At 41.5% G+C, this 14,758-nt stretch overlaps 1 pseudogene; it reads left to right on the plus strand.

The window, feature by feature from the left end:
- Window positions 1–1,509: 1,509 nt before the first annotated feature.
- On the plus strand, window positions 1,510–2,296 carry LOC148036077 (uncharacterized; annotated as a pseudogene).
- Window positions 2,297–14,758: the final 12,462 nt, after the last annotated feature.

Here is a 14,758-nt window from a genome sequence, read left to right on the forward strand (position 1 = left end):
TGATCCCTGGTTGGCATGCTAGATTTTTACTTTGGCATATTGGATATGTTAGTTGCCATACTAGAAATGCTTGATAACCTACTCTACAAAATCTACAATTGAAATAACCTCATTAGGAAATATAAGTAGACAATCCCTGAATTATTATCCCTGCCAACAACCAACATAGTTATGTGTGATGAAGACCTTTAGCTTGGTCTTTAATAACTCATGTAAAAATTGCTAACATTGCATTTCCTTCTGCATTTTTTCCCTATTTCCATGCTTATCTATTGCTTCTACATATGCAAGTACTTTCATAATTATAGTCTTATCTTGCTTTTTTGTCTCCAAGGAGCATGTTTCCAAGTTCTTCACACCATAGTTCTTACATTCTCCCACCAAGCATCTCCTATCATGGGAAAGTGCATGTGTTTGCCTTGGAACAAAATTGACTCCGACACATGTGACACTCATCAAATTGTGATGTAAAACCAAGAAAACCTTACTCCACAAGCAACATAAATACCACATTGACAATCACATCCCACTCCATGAAGCCCAAAGGTATGAGACTGCATGTGGTTCCAAGTGTCCTTTAAAAATGACATTTGCATGTGGTACTCATGACAACATGTGTATCTATCCTTCAACCACTATACAAAAAATGCATTCAATATTTTAAGCTTTCTCATTTTGATCTTTCAATCTTGATGTTGTTCATTAAACTTTTGAAAAAATTCAACCTGCAATATTTGAACATCATATACTAGTTATTAAGCACAATTATCCCTACAATATTACATGTATAATACATCATAATCATTATGCTATGAAGCATAAAGTAGCTATTTAACATTCTTAAAATGCCAATATAGCTTATCTAGATTGTAACGAGCATATGCACCATACCAAGAGCATATTTAGTGTTCTAATTAGCATACTAATATATTCGGTTAGCAAGCCAACAAGAATTTCTAGTTGTTGCTAGCTAGCATATCCAGGTTTCTAGCTAACATTTCTTGTTTGATAACTAGGTATCCAATATTCTAGCGTTTCCAATAGGCTAACTAATATAACTAGTATATGCAAATTGGCATATCTAGTATGCCAATTGGCATTTCTAGCATGCCAATTAGCATATCCAATCACTATCAAGTTATACTATCAACCGCATCATTATGCCTTTAAGGAGTAAAATCAGATCCAAAGTATGCACTCGCACTCTAGTTAGGTGATCATTTTGTACACATAGCATACTACCACAAAGTGGGGCAAGTTGTTAAAACAATCCACTTCTTTATATTCAATGATAAAAGGCATGACACATTGTTTGTCCAACATTGATTCATGTTGCATTGTGATTGGCTACAAAAAGAGAGTGTTGCTCCAACATAACATTGGGTCTAGTCAAATGGTGTGGCCTTAGAATTCAAGGCATCCATGCCTTTCTATTATGTGTGACATGCAAGGTTGACAGGAATGCAGATTAGTTGTGCTTCTTTGGAATAGGGCATGATAAGGGAGAGCATGACGGTGCTGATGTAGTTGTAAAGAGGACATTGGCATTTGAAAAATTGAAACACTTCAAGGTGTGCAGAAGATGTGGTTGCTTACTACCAAACTAACTTGTCAAGGGGAACAATTGCAGCATATCCTTCAAAAGAAAGGGAATGTACTAGTTTGTTCTAGGAGGTTATATGAATAGGGAGGTTGAATGGAATTGTGATCCTATCCAAAAATCTTGTTCTTTGCATGCATTTTGAGCTTTCATTATTCCCATTGGAATTGTTGCACTAATAAAGCCCATGTGCAACCTTGGGATTATCATCTCTTGGTGTCATTGTTGCCTAATGATGTTGAGGATGAAGCTGAGTTTGTAGAAGATGATGTCCTTGTAGTTGAATTAAGTGGCTATGACAAGTGTGTATAAAGGGTATCATGATGCACGAAGTAGTGCTCTATGTGTTAGTGATACCTTTGCAATAAATCTAGATGCTACACCAATGTGGAGGATGAAGATTTTTACTTGGTCAAATGCATTGCAACATAAAGAAGAAGGTCGGAAAAAGGGGTGCATCAATGAATGGGGAAATTTGATTGACCAAGGTTCTTATGTTGTGGAAGAATTGTATTATAAGCAGCAAGATGCATGTAGCTTTAAACAAGATAACAAGTGGCCCCCTATCCATGTACCCTCACATCCTCTATGTTGTATTGAAATACCTAGGGAGCTCATCCCGAAAAAAGTTTAATGTAAAAAATTACCCCAAAGAGTCATGAGGAAATCTACAACAACATGCCCTATGGCATTTGAAATGTCACCATGTGGGATGGTGTCTCTACCTTGAACTTTGAATCAATCACATGGGATTGAAGACATTCCAAATTGAGGTCTCTTGCTTTGATTTCATCATTGAAACTTAGATCTATTTCAATTCACTTTGAAAGATATAAATTAAAACTTCTTGCAATCTCTACTTTTTCCCTCCAAGTTTCTATATGACCTTCAGGCTTGGTGATTTATTCCATGTCTCTTGTCAACCTCATTTTACAATTCTATTTCATTCCATTTGAAAGTTTCACTACAAGGGAATGGGGCAATAGCGACGCCGATTAGCGACGGCGGATATCGGCATCGCTATAGGCGTCGCAATTGGCGTCGCTATTTGCGTCGCGACGCTGCAGGGAAAAAAAGCGCGGCCGAAACCAGAGCGCCGTTTTCATTTTGTTTTCTTCGCCTTTTGAGAGCGAGAGCGAGGGAGAGAGCGAGGGAGAGAGCCAAGGCTTTGTAAGAGAAGAGGAGGAAGAGACTTGCCGTCGCCGCCGCCGCCACCGCCACCGTTGTTGTTCGTGAAGGAGAGGAGGAGCCCTCGTTGCAAAGAGAAGCCGCCCACGCTCACCATATCTCATTGGTGAGTCTCCCTCTCTCTTTCTTTTACTTGTTGAAGGTTTAAATCGTTCTCTTTTGTTTGTTTAGGAGAGGAAATGAAAGAGAAGGAGAGGGAGAGGGAGAGAGAGGGAGAGAAAGAGAGGGAGAGGGAGAGAAAGAGAGGGAGAGTGCATTCTCTCTCTCTCTCCCTTTTGCTTGTTTAATGTTTAAATTACTTTCTTCTTTGCTTGTTTAGGAGAGGAAACGAGAGAGTAAGAGAGAAAGAGAGGGAGAGGGAGAGGGAGAGGGAGAGGGAGAGGGAAAGAAAGAGAAAGAGAAATAGAGGGAGAGGGAGAGGGAGGGGGAGGAAATAGGAGAGGGAGAGAAAGAGAAAGAGAGGGAGAAGGAGGGAGAGTGCATTCTCTCTCTCCCTCCCTCTCCCTTTTGCTTGTTTAATGTTTGAATCACTTTATTTTTTGCTTGTTTAGGAGAGGAAATGAGAGAGAAAGAGAGTGAGAGGGAGAGGAAGGGGAAGGAAATGAGAGAGGGACAGAAAGAGAAAGAGAGGGAGAGTGCATTGTATCTCTCCCTCTCCCTTTTGCTTGGAGGATGTTTAAATCACTTTATTTTTTGCTTGTTTAGGAAATGAGAGAGAAAGAGAGATAGAGAGGGAGAGGGAGAAAAAGAGAAAGAGAGGGAGAGGGAGAGGAAGAGGGAGAGGGAGGGGGAGGGGAAGGAAATGAGAGAGGGAGAGAAAGAGGGAGGGGGAGGGAGAGGGAGCGAGGGAGAGGGAGAGGGAGAGGGAGAGGGAGAAAGAGGGAGGGAGAGGGAGAGGGAGGGGGAGGGAGGAAATGAGAGAGGGAGAGAAAGAGAACGAGAGGGAGAGGGAGAGGGTGAGAGAAAGAGAGGAAGAGAGGGAGAGGGAAGGGAAGGAAATTTAAGATAATATACGTATTGATAATGGTATGCAATGTGCTTTGCATAGGCCACGTACTTCATCAAAATGAACCCAAAATTATTGTTATAGAAGAAGAAACCCTTAAATTGAGTATAGGATAATTTCTCTCAGGTCTTATGACTATGAGTAGAATTGATTGAAATAAATTTTATTACTATAGTTATAAAATTTCATAGATGGTGCGCATTAATTTTAAAATGGATTACTTATACTCAAAGCCGAGATATAACAAAAAATTATCTATCGGGACAAACAAATCGTTGAGCATGATACAATGCCGAGATATAACATCGGAAAATCTCTCGACTACTATATACAATGCAAGGTTTATGGTCAACTTGCAACTTGACGTACATCTCCATAAAGCTATCCATTTAAGCCTTGTTTGCTGTAATGTAGATAAGATGGCAAACGAAGAAGGTACTATTGTTCAAGACCGCGAGTCGTATCTTAATCAGCGTGTCCCATGTCCTTGCTCTCAATGCAAGTTGGCAATTAGACGAAAACGCCGATTGTCTATAGAACACGTACGACGATTTGGCGAGTTTCAATCTGAGATCATTGATCAGGCGATTGCAGACTTTCAGTAAACAGTAATTTGAAGTTAGCATTTTTCATGCATTGTACTCTCAAGCTAATTGAAAACCATACACAATAAGATTGGGTCTTGTTGGTAAATTTTGTATCCAGGGGGGTGATGTCTCGACCCAAGGGGGAGTGCACCCTTTGCAGCCAATTAGAAGAGTTCGTGGACGTGCGATGGATGGATTGCAGGAGCCAATCGACCACTCGCAAGGCCCATCTATACCGTCAATGCCAGAGGAGACAGACAACCTTCTCGACTTGCCTACAATCTTGGAGCCTGAGATGGAGACAATGATCGATGCATTGATTCCCATGGATGTTGAGACATCTGACCCGCTTAGAGAGGAAGCATCCATACCATTATATGATGGGTGCCGAGTATCTCGGTTGAAGACATTGCTTGCACTCTTAAGTGTGCAAGCAAAATACGGTTGGAGCGATACGAGTATGACTGAGTTATTCAGGTACCTTGCACACAGACTTCATTGTTTTTTTTTTAAAACAATATTATTGCAAACATGGATAGATTTTTCAAGGTGTTTTATGATTTTTTCAGGTTATTGAAATATCATATATTGCCACCTGCAAACACCATGCCTGAGTCTCGTGATGATGCGCGACATGTTTTACGGAAGCTTGGCATGGACTACAATAACATCCATGCATGTATCAAAGACTGCATATTGTTTCGAGATGAATACGAGACTATGGAGACATGCCCAAAGTGTGGTGCTCATAGGTATCGACAGGACTTGCAAGGGCAGACCATCCCTCAAAAAGTCCTCAGACACTTTCCGCTCATCCCCCGCATAAACCACATGTTTCACACGTCTGCCATGGCAAGCTTGACAACGTGGCATGTGCAGAATAGGTCCACGGATGGAGTGCAACGAATATCAGCAGATTCGCGCGTATGGAGCCACATTGACTCTACCTTCCCAGGCTTTGCGCGAGAGCCAAGGAATCTTCGGCTCGGTCTCGCCATGGATGGTGTGAACCCATTCGGTCTGCGCTCGACTTCTTACAGTGTGTGGCCTATAGTGCTTGTCAACTATAACATTCCTCCATGGCTTTCTACGAAGAAAGGACATCTCATCCTTAGCTTGCTCGTCCCGGGCCGCTACAAAGTAAAAAATATGGACGTGTATCTTCGTCCATTAGTCGATGAGCTTAAGATTTTGTGGGAGGAGGGGGTCACGGTGCAAGATATGAGCAGGCGCGATGGTCGGCGGTCAGCCAACATTCGAGCCATTCTCATGTGGACGATGCATGACTTTCCGGGATTGGGAGAGTGCTCAGGTGAGCAGACCTTTGTTCTCGCCGGTAATATCTATATTTTATTTCATTCAATCAAGTATTCACTAGGTCGTGGATCACCTTGCAGGTCTCGTTACCTCAGGTTATCATGCATGTCCATTGTGTGGGCTACAGTTAGACTCCCGAAGGTCACGAACCATGAAGAAGATGGTATATCAAGGACACGCCGCTTTCTTGCCGGAGGATCATGAACTCAGGGAAGGTTTTCTTGGACGACCTCCAGCACGTATGAACGCTGCAAGCTGGTACGAGCTGAAAATGGTAAACCCGGATTCACATCCAAATGGAATGCGATGGTTCTCAGTTTTCTACGAGTTGCCATATTGGACCCACTTACAGGTCAACCACTTGTTGGATCCCATGCATATTTTCAAAAATGTGGGCAGCTTGCTATGGGACCACATCACAGGAAAGAGAGACACTATAGGGTCACGAATGGATTTAAAGGAGGTAGGTAAGATGGAGGCGCTTTGGCCGCAGTCGAGTGCTGAAGGGGGAGTGCAGCTTCCTCGCGCTCCCTGGGTTTTGTCTACCAAAGAAGAGTGCATTGTGAAGCAAGTAATCAAGTCTATCCGCACTCCGACAGGTATGATGCGTTCTCTCAGGTCCGCATTTTCTAAAGATGACCAGATTTCTGGGCTAAAATCCCATGATTGGCATAAGATATGTCAGGTTTGTGAACAGAATGGATTTTAATTAGCGTGGACATTTTGAAATTTGAAAAGTGACCATTATTCTTAATGCTTTCTCATTTGTGGCAGTTTGTCCTACCGATCGCGATCACGGGATGCCTAACTCCAGAAATTCGCGGTGCCATTTACAAGCTGTCGACTTTGGTGCAATGGATCTCACAGAAAGAGATTAAGACGTCCTCTATTGAATCCGCAAGGTGGGGAGCAGTTGAGACGGTTTGTCTCTTTGAGAAATACCTGCCCACTAGCATGCTCACGATACAAGTTCACCTTCTTGTGCATCTTGTGGATGAAGTGGAGATTGCTGGACTTGTCCATACGCGATGGATGTTCTTCCTGGAGCGCTTCATGAAAACCCTAAAAGGCTTTGTGCGACAACGAGCTCGTCCGGAAGGTAGCATGGCGGAAGGTTGGTTGGTGTCAGAGGCGTTAGTGCATATCTCACAATGGCTACCAACGGTGGAACCAGACAATGAAATGCTATGGACGCTGAAGGACGATGACAGGCTGACTGGAGATGTGGTGGTTGGAAATGGGGTAGAAAAAAGAATGGATGCCTCAATGGAAGAGAAGGTGAATCGCTTTTGTATGTTGCACCATGCCTCCATGGAGACGTGGCTCGCCAAGTACCAGATTGCAAGGCAAGATCGAGATGAAGCACGAGCTGAATTCCGACGCAGTACGCATCACCGACCGATTCGATATCCCGAAGGCATGGAGGAGATGCCGCGGTTTATGTCAACACGATGATTGCATGGAGCCTTGACCGCAGCATCCAGGGAAGGGACAGAGGTCTCAATGGAGGAGTGGGAGTTCTCGAGGAGATGTAGTCCAAAGGTAATGAGGGGTTTAGAATGTGTCGTATCTAAATTTACTTGCTACATCTAATTTGAGTGTTTCAATGTGCAGTACAAAATATATAGTGCAGCGTGGTCGCGCGGACGGCATTTTCGGGTGGAGCGTATTGACAAAATGCGTTCCACAATGGACTGTGGTGTCATGGCAAGGTTTGAGCAAGAGAGCCGGCGATGAGCAACGGATCCGAACACGGTTGTGGATGAGATGGAGTATTTTGGGAATTTGCAAAGTATTATTACGGTGGATTACCGTAGCTTCTCCATGATAATATTCGACGTGCAGTGGTTCAAAGTGGTACTTGGAGGAGCTGGCGCAACAGTTCGACGAGGTCCATCTGGATTTCTCGAAATAGATTCCGAAAAAAAATGGATGGATTTGCGCGACACCTTTGTGTTGCCGGCCCATTGTGAACAGGTGCAACTAGGCATTTGCTTGCTAATTGTAATACGACATGGTTTATGTCACAATGGTTTGAAGACGGTTTGTAAGTGTTTGTGAACAGGTAATCTTCTATCCAAATCCCCGACAACCTCGATGTGATATGTTATACCTTCAACTCCTCGAGGTGCGAGAGTATACGATCAAAGCGATGTTCCAGGCATAGATGAAGAAAATATGCAAATAGAGGGATTGAAATTACAAGGGGTGGAGGCCACCGCAAGCTTGGAGCCTGCATCGGCTAACAATGATGGAAATACAGAAGTCGTAGAATTTTTTGAGAACGAGATAGACTCGTTGTTTTGTGGTGACATGTCTATCGACCTTCCAGTGTATGCAGAGTTGTGTCAGGAGATTAACATGGGACCATAGAATACTTCATTCTTGGAGAATTGTATTACTCAATTCGTTGTTTAGATCTTCCATAAAGGTAGATAAGATATGCATTTTAAGAGGGATTTTTCAAAAATGATTTTATTAATGTGCTTTGTATAGTTTAAATTGATTATTCTAACATTATTTTTTATATGTGCAGGTATCGACATTTTCAGGATGAGTCGAGGGATGAGCGATGAGGAGTTTCAGGAGATGATGGCACGTATGTCTCCAGATCAGCTCGCGAGATTCAGAGAGATAGCAGATCAGGAGCTGTCTCGTTCTTCGTCAGGGCGCTCTGCTAGATCAGCTTCGGCGCGATTAGATGCTTCAGCTTCGAGTAGACGATCTCGACGCTCGCGACTTGGGCCAGAGGGAGGGACTGCGACTGCAGGAGGATCAGGGGGGTGCTGCTGTGGAGACACGGACGCGGTGTCTCCGTCTCGTCGTTCAGCTGGAGCTCGGTCACCTCCGGGATTTGTCACACCTGTGGGGACGTCCACTCCAGTTACTCCGGCTTTTGCGCAGCCGTCGGCAAATGTCACGCCTTTTGGTGGCACTCCTTTTGGTGGCACCCCCTCTGGTGGCACTCTTTTGGTGGCACACCCTCTGGTGTCACCCCTTTGTGTGGCACTCTGGGAGAGGGTACCCCCGTCGGTACACCGGATGTTCAGGGGTCTCCTGGATATGCCCAGGAGCGTGGACGGAGATGGGAGAGGGCCCATACAAGGCACACTCCTAGGGATTATGGATACCTAGTGGATGGTAGGTCAAGAGCCATCATCATGAATGATGAGGGGAGGAGGGTGATGGCTCGCATGAGGGAGTTGTGCCAACAAGTTTTTCGGCACAACATCCTGGATCATTGGAGGAACATACCGGAGGGGAGCAAGGAGTACATAGTAGCATCCTTGCACGAGGAGTTCCCGGTGCCAGCCGCAGTGGATAGATTCTCTACGGGCTGGATGATGGATTGCATGCGTGCATACATGTCACATAGACGATCCGACGCACGCAAGGCAATCAAGAGTGGGGCTCCAAAGCCCGAGTGGTTAGATGCAGATGACTGGCACCAACTGAGGGAGGAGGCTACAAATTCGCCAGGACGTTGGAGTCAGCAGCGGGAGGCGGCGAGGGCACGAATCGAGGCCGGATCGGTACATCATCTTGGGAGTGGCGGCCACAGGACATATTTGGAGGACTTTGTAAGATTCTCTTTTGTTTTGCTTATTTGTTTTTTTGACCCATTCTTTGTACTGACAATCATGTTTCTAACAGTTAGCATTTTGTTTTCTTTGCAGCACTCCATTACAAATCGCTATCCGCAAGGCCTTGAGACTCGATATGCGGAGAGGCACGGTCTCAGATCATTGATTGACCGATTGTATAGACGCGGCGGCCCAGTAAGTCACTCATCTTTCTTGTCCGTAGTTACCATGAGATATTTGAATGCATTATTGTATGGTGGATTGATATGTTGTTTCTTTTTCTGCAGAATCCGTTTGATGCTCCTTTACAGCGGGAAGAGCTTTCGGGGGACGACGATTTGTAGCTCGCCCTTGGATCCTTAGAGCTCACATACCTTTAGTTTTTAGTCGCCCGATCTATGTAGACATTTTCTATGTATTAGTGATATTGTTTTATGATTGTACCAATCGCATTTTATGTGATATCATGTATTTATTTCATCCATCAGTTTTATGATTTTAGTATACATTCTTTTTGTTTGCAAACGCTTTGTATGAGGCAGTGCAGAAACTATTTTGTATGGCTCTCATACAGCACACTGCCCTGCCACAAATTTTTTTTTTCTCTGTTACCGTCGCTATTTGCGTCGCAAATTTACTGCACGCGTCGCTATTGCCGTCGCTATCAGCGTCGCAAATTCTCTGTAACCGTCGATATATGCGACGCAAATAGCGACGGTTATAGCGACGATTCTATGGCGTCGTCAATAACGACGCTTTTTGCGACGACGGGGGCAAATTTTGTTGTTTGTATTTTTGTCGCTTTAAACGTCGCTATAAGGTCTATATCTTGTAGTGTTTGGAGGTCTTTGGTGGAAACATGTTGTTCTTTTTCTTCCCATTCAACGAACTAAAAATGGGATGCTTCCTTTTTCTTAATCTACCTCCTTTGTTTTTAGATCAATTCAAAAAGCCTCTCTAGTAGGTCAACTTAGGATATCAAGATAGAAGCAAACTTGGTTTATCAAGGTACAAGTACACCAACTAAGGTGAGATGTTGTATATGTACTCTACCACATATTTATCATGTTGTACAAAATGCATCTTAAAATACTTAAATACCAACTATGATTTAGACCTTGGCTTGGATCATACATTGCCCCAATTAAAGGTCGTATCTATACTTTAAAAGCTACACCAAATTACCATGTATTTGTATGAAATGAATTTAAGAATACCTTAATTACCAACTATGATTCAATCCTTGGGTTTGGATCATACATTGCCCTAAGTTTTTATTCTAAATATTAAGGAATTTGTAAGTAAATGTAGTCATCCATACAAGACTAAGCACTTTGATCAACAACCCAAGTAAACTACTTAATTCAAATTTTGCTAAATAAAAATTATCTAAATTATTCACATTCTATAAGAAAAAAATCACCATAATTAACATGTCAACCATTCAACTTTTTAAGGTTCAAAGACTCACATATCCAAGCCAATAAGACTACAGTGATTTCCTCAAATCCAAAAAGAAAAACGTGTTATCTTTTGACCCAAAAAAGATCAAGCATGAAATACTTTTCCATGTGTTTTTCACAGGAGTATGAATGCAACAACTTTGTACCATATTGTATTGTTTGGAATTCCAATCATATGAATATGAATGCAACTTGTTGTAATGTACAATATATTATCATACGTGTTTGCCATAACAACTATGATTTCAACCAAATACCAATTGAAGAATCATAGAAAGTTCCAAAACTACAATAATGCTAAACAATAACATCCACATCAGAAGAGGACTTCTTTCATCACAAAAGATTTAGCCTTACAAAAGATCTTCCACTAAAAAAGTGAGGATGCATAGAGCTTTACATATTTTTTTTACTAATGAGCAATAAAGAGCTTTACAAACTTCTTTATTGTTACAAATAGTGTACTATCATCAATAAAAATTGTAATTTATGCATCAACAAAAAAGTGTATTCTCAAATGAGCAACCATGGTTTTTTTTTCAAAATGCTTTCAGCTAGATTTGTATTCTCTAATCAACTTCACCACATTACTTCTGTATCCCTAAACCTACTAAATATTTTTCATGTGCTAATATACTCCTTGTATATATTGTTCATATGTTGATATACCTACATCATAAGAAAATTGTGCTAGTTTACTTTGTGAAGCATGTTTGTGCTCCATATATTGTCGTGCCGCTATGCAGACACCGTGTGAAAAACTCTAGAGTACATTGTTATACAGCTTTCTTATTGATCTAGAGAGTCAATGCCATATTAGTCATTAGTGCCAGCGTCCATAGTATGGATGGTTAAAAAATACTAGATTTTTGGACAAGTTTAGCCTATTTTTTTATATTTTGGATATTATATTGCTTTTTCAACCAGTTTTGGAGATTTCATGCAAAAATAAGGATTGGCGAAATTGCGCATATCACGATCACAATTTACAGATAGCACTCCGAAATGGGAGGAGGGGTGGCCATGAAGAATTTTGACTAGGTTTTACCCCCCTTTTGGAGCCAATGGAAATATGAGATTTGCGGTCTGAGCAACAAAGAAGAAGCTACTGTTTTGATGCACGTTTTTGGTCTACAAGGGAGCTCTATGAGATCTAATGCTTGGAGATTGCTTTTGAGTAGTGCCAGACAAGATATTTGTTTATCTTTTCAGGTTCTATCAATACATAGTGCTTTAATCCATTGTGCTTTGTCTTTATCTTGTGTACTTCTTGTCTATTCTTTTTCTTCTTTTTTGTCTCTCTCCTATTCTCTACTTCCTTCTATCTCAGATCCCCCTAGATATGACCTTTCGACTAGAACCCCTCTGACATTGGTAAACTCGATGTGGAAGGTCGTTAGAAGGAAAGATAGGATGGGAGAACCTTCAAGCACAATTTCTAGTGATGTTTTGCAGCAGTTAGTGCAGAATATGAACATGTTTATGCAGGTACACCAACAAGAGGTGATGCATGCTTATGCTCAAATAGAAACTGTTATGATGAATGCTCTACAAGTAGTTGAGTGTGAGATGTAGTTGTTCAATGGCATGAGTGTATTTGCATATGTGCTTACCTATTCTCAAAAGGTGGAATTGCTTGGGGTGGCTCAACTTGCATGGAGCTAGTATTTTGTTCAGATCACTATACATGAATTGAAAGCTTGAATTATTGAATTATACATGCAAGATGTTGTGACTAGGTAGCTTTCAAGAAGACACTCAGGGAAGAATTTTACACTAAAGACACTAGTTTGATTACCCGCAAGACTTTTTCAGGAGTGGGTTCTACAACCCAATAAGGGTCTTGTGGCTATATAGAGTTATTAAGAGAATTTGAAAGTCGGTTTTTTGAGCAATTAGATCTTGCAGAACAACAAGCTCTTGCAAGTCACAAGATTGAATGTTTCTACAAGCAGTAGATCCTGAGCTTCAAGAGAAACTTGATGATTTGCTAGAGGATTAGAATACAGAGACATGGCTTAAAACAATGTGGAGGCATGTTAAGGAAGCTATTACTGCAGTGGTGAAAAAGCATAGAAGAAGAGAAAGATTACATGTATCTAGCTTGCCCACTGTTACGGGAAAAATAGTTGATGTATCTAGTAAGCCACCTACTTCTGTGGTCAACCATATGGTTGCACTTGCTCTTCCTACTATTAGAGAAGATGTATTAGATGAATTGGTCAAAGGCATGTGGGATCTTCAGTTGAAGGTCACAAAATTGGATGAGAAAGGACAAGAGGAAAGGGGACGAGCAGCAGCCCCTAAACCAGGGAAAAGATATATGTGGTGTGATATCATGAAAGGAAGGATTGTGCTGCTTATCAAGAGGCCTTGGCACGATAGCTCATCTTTTGGGAAGATGGAAAGATCCATGCACAAGAAATAGGATAGCCTCTTTCTTTGAATTTTGGAAAGAGATGTATACAAAAGTTGTTGGAAGACTTGGCTGTCCAAAATGCTTATGCGACTGTGAATGCTTCTACTTTTGGTCTACAGTTGGATAGAATGCCTGGCCAAGTGATCTTAAAGGCTGCAATATGGACACATGCTTTGCATGTAGCTAACGAGAGGAAAGTTACTAATAGTTAAATGTCTCATGCAAGGCAAGACATTCCTAACATAATTAGTTGGGAATCACTGGTAGATGCATATTCAGTGTATTCATATTTAGCAAAGGTGTAAAACATGGATGTACTTGTGGAAGAGAAATGAAGATAATGCAGGGACATCTAAAAGACTGATAAGAAGAAGTTTGGATCAGCCTAAGGCTACAAATCAACCATCTCCCGAGTATGTTATGGAACAGGCTAGTTAGGAGCAAAAACATGATAGCAAAACAAGAGGGCAAAAAGAAGGGCCAGTAGCCACAATATAAGTTGCACTCTGATATTGAGACATCCACTGATCTTAAGAAGGTCCTTGAAGGATAGATTTAAAATAGTCAAGTGGAATTCACCTTGGGAGAGGTGATTGGCATTGCCAAGCCGGAATTTTATGATGAAATCATTTACATAATTGAGAGGAAACATCAATTTCTTGGTGATACCACTAGTGCATTGTTGCAATTGGAAGAGGAAATTGGTTTTTTGGCTATTCCAGTTGAATATGAGCATGATGTAAGTACTGGTTTATCTGTACAAGATGCTACTAATCAGTGGACAACATGTGGAAAAGAGAAGAAAGTGGCTAAAAATACATTATCTTTATAGCAATATGCATGGTGAAGTAAGGTAGATGCAACAAAATGGGGAAGAGACTCTAAGATTTATTTCTCAAACTCATTACACAAGAAATCACTAGGCCAGGGCTACGACTGAAACGATAGTGAAAATAGGGGAGTGTGAAACTTCTTGTGTTGCTTTGCTTGACCACGGGTCTGAGATTAATGTCATTGAGCATGGATCATATGAGAATGGTGCATGGCCTGTGGGGACACTGATCATGGTTGGTGTATGAGGGCTGCAAATAATTCTTCCAGGGAGCTCTATGCTGCATGTCCTAATGTAAAAGTGATGATTGGTGATGTACAAGAAGAGCAACACTTCTTTGTGCAAGATAATTCTTCATATGCAATGATTTTGGGATAGCCCTATATTATAGGAGTGCATATGGAAACAAAGGTGCTTGATGATGGTTCTACTTATGCAAGAGTCAAAAGCAAGGATGGGAGGAAAGCAATCCAATTTCTTACTTTTTGTGTTAATCATTCTAGGAATCAAGATACGTTTCGAAAGTCTCCTTTGCCTCCAAATGCAAGGGAATTCAAAGTCCTAGATTTTCATTAAGCATTGTTGTAATGCGGGGCTACACTAGTGTTATTTAGAGGATGTACTTGCCTCTTGATGGTATGAAGCATGTATTTACTATTGATTATTCTCAGTTTACAACAAACAATTCATGTTGGTTTAAGCCTATGGAAACTATGTGCAAGGTTGAACGCATATCTACGAAACAAGCTACTAAAAAACTGA

This window comes from Lygodium microphyllum, chromosome 5 (genome assembly GCF_053477565.2).
Source record: "Lygodium microphyllum isolate KBCC chromosome 5, Lygodium_microphyllum_v1.1.10, whole genome shotgun sequence".
Lineage (NCBI taxonomy): Eukaryota > Viridiplantae > Streptophyta > Polypodiopsida > Schizaeales > Lygodiaceae > Lygodium > Lygodium microphyllum.